Genomic DNA, 6,749 nt, shown 5'->3' on the forward strand with positions numbered 1-6,749 from the left:
TGATTGCTGGGCTGTCAATGACTTTGTCTTTCTTACACAATCACATCCAAGTCTTGATATCAATAGGTAATCCCGTTCCATCTCAGTACCAGTTCTCAGTGCTTTCTGGTGCTTCCTTAGCTCTTATCCACTGTTGCCTCAAACATTCCCCATACTCCCTTGCCTCTCCTTGCTTTCTCTTGTGCTACTCAAGCATTTTATACAAATGCTGCAATTTCAATCATTCCAGAGGCTTTTCCTCCCTCGCATCTCTCCTTGGCGTGCACCATGCTCACTGTCTTCTCATTGTATTTCTTGCCCACGTCATCCTTCAGCTCATCTGTATTGCTCTATTTTGCCCTGTCTGTGATCACTGATAGCTGAGGCAGGAAATGCACCATGAGCTATAAACCATTGTGGGTATTTGTGGTGTAGAAAACACGTGTTTGCATGACATCTAGAGCCAATCTCATTTTAAATCTTGTTTTCAGATTTCAAAATCTGTTTAGTCATACTTACTGAGACTTACATTTTTCAAAAATTTCTTTGTYGAATTGAATATAGAAGTTCTACTTACTGTAGCAGGATTTTAATGCAAGGTCTCATAACAATTTTTAAGCCAATTCGTTAGACATTTTATGTCCAACAGATATCTTTGTTGAAGTTCTGTGAGAAATTGTTAGTCCTTAAAAATRATAAAATGATAGTAAGGTCATCGATGCATTTAAGAAGGTCCATATCACTTTCTGTGTATTGGTATCACATTTTGTATATTGAGGCAATTTTCTTCTATTTAGTTGTAAGTATTTATAACAGTATGACTCTCTGCATCATTTTCTTTGTTTTAGAATTTCCTTCCTTGCTTATTTTGGCTTCTTTAATTGAGAAAACCTTGAATTCCTGAAGCCCAGTCCTATTCACATTTGGCTCCCATGAACAAGAATCCATTTCCTTGTTTATTTAACCAGCCATATCAATGGTAACAGAGTTCCATTTGGCAGATCCTGAATCCCTTCAGTCTCCCACCCTGCTCTCTATGTTGGGCTCCAATGAACTTGTGCTTGTTTCCTTGTTTATGTAACCAGGCAAATAAATGGTAACAGATACTAATGAGATTTTACTGGATGAAATTTGACACATGCTGTTTTGTAACTAAAATCAAGAGAATATTCTCTTCATGTGTTAAATTCTAACAGATTGAATGTTTAACTTCTAAACAGCCAATGCTTTTTTGAAAAGGAGGCTGTATTGTACAAGAGAATCTAAAATTGAAAATGAGAAGAAAAGCAAAAATTAAACTAAATCAGTAACCTCAGTCTGTTTTCTTAGCGTCGTCTCTTTGTAGCAATATTTTACGAAGAGGGAAAAGCCAATAACTGGGGAATTATATAAGTTTGTACTTTGACTGTCTACTGCAGTTCCTAAAGGCCAGGAATTTTTTTGCCTTTAAAGTATTGGTTCAAGAGTGTTTAGGCCCTGTCTTTCCCCTTGCATTGGGGCACTGGTATATGGACCACCTTATGGCCACAGTTCTCCCTCAGTCTAAAATTCCTAGATTTGCACTAACAGGAGGAAGAAAGGGAACACAGGAATTCAAGTCCACCTGGCTATCCCTTTTGAAGTACCCCACTTAGCTATTACCAGCCTTGGTTTCCATCTCTAAGTGAAAACTTGTATGGACCTTAGTGGTGATTCCAGCTAGTTATTCCCAACTCATGCACAATCATCCACGAATGGGTCTTGGCGTCCTTCATGCGAATAGTAACTGCATGTCAAACCCAGTGTCTCTTTAATGACATAAGAGCAGGAGAGAGGATGAATTCAGCCAATTGTTACACAGATAGAAAGAACAGAAATATTCCAGACGGGACTCTGGAGTAGCTCTAATCACTACAAATGATTTTACTACGCCTAGTTTTTGGCGAAATATGTTTCTAGATTTTGACAAAACATGTTAATCGCTCTGATAGTCTGTGTAGACATTCCTGCACTTTTAGCTTTCATTGTGTTGGTCTCTATGGAAGAGAGTCCTGTGAACAGAAACAGGCAGAGCTTTCTGGGTGTCTAGATGAGATTCATCTCATCTAACTCTACATATTTAAAAGCTCACTCTCCAAGACTGAGAGCCTTTCTCTTTTTATAGGCAAAAGAGAACCGAATACCTCCAGCTGTACTACAAGGGCTCATTCTAATACAAGCCAGCTCACCCTTCTTCTTCTTCTCCRTGAGCTATCAAGGGATAATGACTGCTCAGCCATATATAGACACTTTACAGTGCTAGTAAGGATCAAGTTCGGTCATATGAAGCCTGTTTCTAGTGTGTGAAGTGAAGGTTCTACCTTGGATGTTTGCCACTAGGAGCAAAAGGGGGGTAAATTRTTGTCTTGGTGTAAATGAAACATCTTCTTTGCCTCACGAAGAAACCAGAGAGGCAAGACAGTATCTGTCGGAAAGACTGTGGGGATAATTTGCCATCTGCATCTGGATTCATCGAGTCTTTCCTACCCTTCTAGCAGAGATGAAAACCAACTTTATAAAGCAAGTTACCAGTKAGTATAACCCACATAGGATGTCAATATCAGCTAGATCCCCTTGGCTGAGCTGAGGTGAGGCAGAAGTAAGAAATTATGAGCATTTCTGAATTTACGTTTCAAAGAGCCTTGGGAATCAGCAGCATGGTGAGAGTAGAGAGAAAGATGATGGTCACAAGGTTTATACATTCCTGAGCAGAGCTGAGATAGCCTCAGCCTGTGTTGCCATGCTGAGGTTTAATTTATGGCAGAAGGTCCTCAGCTTTTTCGCAAATGTGTTGTCAACCTTTTTTCTATCTACCAGAAGGTARCTGCTGAAGGTACCAAGTGGGAGCCAGTTTGGTAACCTCTGAGGCAGGAGAGAGTTTATACCTGCTGAAGGACACTCACAAGGAGAATCCCTGGAAAGGGATAAGGTAAGGTAARTCTTCAAGGCATCAGTAACCCAAGCCAGTTTGCCTGGCACTGGACTGCATTTCCAGCCTTGTGGAGTCTGATAACCTGTAAGAGTCATGCTCACCCATGTGTGATAAAACTGAGGCACTAACTCAGAAGAGCAGGGTCAGCTGAAASGTGTTGCTCACTGCAGGGTGTGAGAAGAGTCTCATATGTGTGGTGCCTTGTCTCTTTCTCGAAGCATGACAGCATACAGGTGAAATGGCCTCAGGGAAAGGGAGGCAGCAGACACCAGTGTGCAGTCTTGGTGGCCAACAGACATTTTTAGTAGAAATGAAAATCTTTAAATTCCTTAAAGATTGTGTGTGTCTTTACAGATTCAGCATTTGATGGATGGAAGTTCACAAGTAGCCAGCATGACATGTGAGAGGCCCCAGGAGGATAATCAAAGTGTCATCTGCTGGCGACCAGATCTGCAGGCCGTATCTATTGTCACAAGATCAGCTTAATTCTTCTGGCCAGTGCTTTTCATTGATACTGGTTTTGTCGAAATCTTGTCACACTGCCAGCAGAGCACTGTTCACACGATGCTCTCTCATTGAATATTTTCTCCTCTTCTCTTTCCTTATTTTTCTGGAGAATACAGGCTTCGTGCTTTTCTGTTGAAAAACAGAACAGTTTCAGTTCTGTTGAAAGACAGAACTAAGCCCAAGCTGAATTTGAGGGAATGGGAACCGTGTGATCTTTGGAAGGGAAGCTAAGAAATCTCACAAAGCTGGACACTGAGGAAGGATGGCAAGTCTTACCKGACAGACAGCTACTGATACAGTATAAAGGGGAGAGATATGAAGTTCCTTCTGGAGGTAGAAAGGGAGTCTGGGTGACTGAGATTATTTGGTGTTTGAAACACATGTGTCAGGCCCAGTCAATGGCATTTTCCACTGGGAAATCTTGGAGTCAAGTTTACCTTGTATRGTACATTCTAAGTGTAAAGGTTTTGCAAATACAGCACATCCTTGGTCCACACATCTCCCTGAGGCCCCTGGAGTGCAGATCTAATGACTGTGTACGTTCTCTGCAGAAAATGCAAAAGTGAAAACTGAAACCTGTGGGAAAAGTTAAAACATTAGGCTGAAAAGACTGGGGCATGAGGAAGGCAGAAATCAAGATGTCTGGGCTGCAATGAAATCATCAGTGGTGTTCCCTCTTGCACAGGTCGCTGGAATAAATAAAACTTGCCTCTGTGTAGTAACCCCCCAGTGCAGAATAAGAGGTGAGTCTACGAGGCCTCTAGAGATGACACCAAGACAAAAAGGAAGATCAGTATCCAGTTTTCATTTCTCAGCTCCACAAAATGGATGAATGCGCATGTGGGTTATCACTGCGAGAGAGAGAGTAGTTCTCCTCCTTTCCTCACAGAAATGGTTGCTTGAAAGGATTTAAATCAAACTTCTAAAGGAAAGTTGACCTTTAAAGACAAAGCATYGATCAGTTAATTGGAGCTGACTTTTAAATTGAGCCAACTCTGTCAGAAAGGCCTCCTTTGGATTAYAGTCAGAGAGAGATGGTGAAGGACTGGAAATGAGACCAACATGAGTGAGCAGAGGTTTGGAAAAGACTGAAAGAATGAGTTGTTTAATCTAGAAAAGTAAAATCYAAGAGAAGCAGCATGGTTAATCCTCGCACATTTAAAAGGTAAACATAGAGAAAGGCAGCGATAGACTTCTTCATGTCGACTCATAGAAGGACAAGAAATTAAATGAATTTGAAACACAGAAGATTAAGACTTCAATAGTAGGGGAAATTTTCCAAGAATAAGCCTGACCAGACAACTGATACGTTGCCAGAGGAGATGTAGAATATTCTTCCATGAAAGTTGAAGAGAGCAGGCTAAAGCTCTGGAGGGGGGGTAGTCTACCTTTATTTATCGGCCCTCAGAGAAAGGAGATGGTCTAGAGGACCTCCTTCCAGCTTTGCATTTGTGTGGTGTCTAGAATATTTATGACCATCTGTAACAGTTAGGCTCYATTCTTTTTGAAGCCTGCCACTGTGACATATGCAAGTTGGGAGTTATTCTATTTAGCAGTTACTTAATCATCACAAATGTTAACATGAATTGACCAAAGCAAGGAGGAAAACAAAAAMAAAMAAACAAACAAAAATGCTACTTGCACCGAGTAATAGCTATTTGTCAGCTTTAATAGCTGTTGTATTATTCATAGAGATAAAAGGCTACCAGAAATGTCATTTCTTTTCATTTTTAGAGTTTTAAATGAGTCCCAAAGTGCAACTGCTGTATGTGTGATGGAGGCTATGTTCTGCAGCAGAYRCTGGTCCTGCCCCTTGGAATGGGCTGGTCTTCATGCACTTTCCAAGTCTCTTTACTTCAAAAAGCTGCTTTACAGYAGCTACATGCTGAAAAAAGCAAAATGTAGTGGTTGGATGAAAGAAAAAGAAAAATGATTTTTCTGGGGTTTATTTTGCTCTGTGATTTTTGGAAGAGGTGGTTTGCAGAAGTGAGGATTTTCCCTTCACCTGCAAGGCCTGATTTATCAGCCAGGTTGGTAAAGCTGGCCCTTTTAGCACACTGTAACGGAGATAAATTGTGTGTGATGACACACACAAAGTGTATTTTCTGGATATTCCGAGCACCCATGTATCTAATACTTACCTTTGAGCATGTTCTGTGTTCAGCATCACTGGGAATGGCAGCCATAGTGGGACCTAKAAAACAGATACTGCACTACCCACAACATTGCTTCTCTTTCTGTGGCACCTAAGAGGGCAATCAGTGTCAGTGAGTCTTCGCAGGACTTGACTCAGAACATCTGCAGCCTGGATCCTGCAGGAGGTAGAAATGCTTCSTCCACAACCACCAGTGAGAGCTTGTTACCAAAGTTGTCTCTTCTCCTGGCAGGCTCTCAGGAATGGCAAATACTCCAACATATAATACCCTGTTGCTCTTTATTGAAGAGTTGTACAGCCTTATCTATTGCCAAGGAAGTAACTGCAGTTAATTTTATTAATATCATACTTTATATATTCTTTAAATTTAGTAAAGGAGCTGGGGTATCCAAGCATATACAATTGTGGATTAAAAGGCACTGGAATTAGGTTTTACTTTGCTTCCTTGAAAGATCCCAGTCTGTATGATTTTTTTTTTTTTTTTAACTAAGTGCAGGGGAGAGGGCTTCTGACTAGTGCTGATAAATTTGATACAAACCATCTTATTCTTTAATGTTGCACAGGATCAGATTGTTCAGCTTCTGGCTATGCTCCCAGGAATCTCTGCCTTGCTTGCTGAGCCAGGTATGTTGTCTGCATCTCTGCCATSCTCAAAGGAGCATCGTGAGCCTGCAAGGTACCATTCTGTGCTTTTTGCAGCCTTTTCAGGCAATGTCTGAGAATGTCATATTTTTTCTCCTGTAGCCTGCCTTAAAAGCTCACAGAGGTCCTTGACCCTGCAGCTAATAATAGATCCATGATCTATCGGAAGACCTGGCAGAGGAAGGTTTCTGCCATCTGCTAGCTTGCTATACCTGAAGAGCCCTTTGCGTGTATTTGGAAAGAGTAGTTACTTTTGATGCTGGTTCTGACGTTACCCGTGGGTACTCCTGGAGTATTTCCAAGTTTTGTAGATGTCATTGTATCCTCTCCTCATTTTTTTCTTTTTTGTTTGTCTGCTTATATTAGCCTGCACTTTCCACCAAGCCTGAAACAGAGAACGTGTCTCAGAGTACTTAGCACAAGGCTGCTATTTCCAGACTTGCTGTCTCTGGACACTTTTGGAGCACTGTCGTGTCATTACCGTGAGCAGATGGGAGTTCTCTTTGCAAGTTCTGT

The sequence above is a fragment of the Rhea americana genome, unplaced genomic scaffold (assembly GCF_003343005.1).
Source record: "Rhea americana isolate MKP2758 unplaced genomic scaffold, rheAme1 scaffold_5, whole genome shotgun sequence".
Lineage (NCBI taxonomy): Eukaryota > Metazoa > Chordata > Aves > Rheiformes > Rheidae > Rhea > Rhea americana.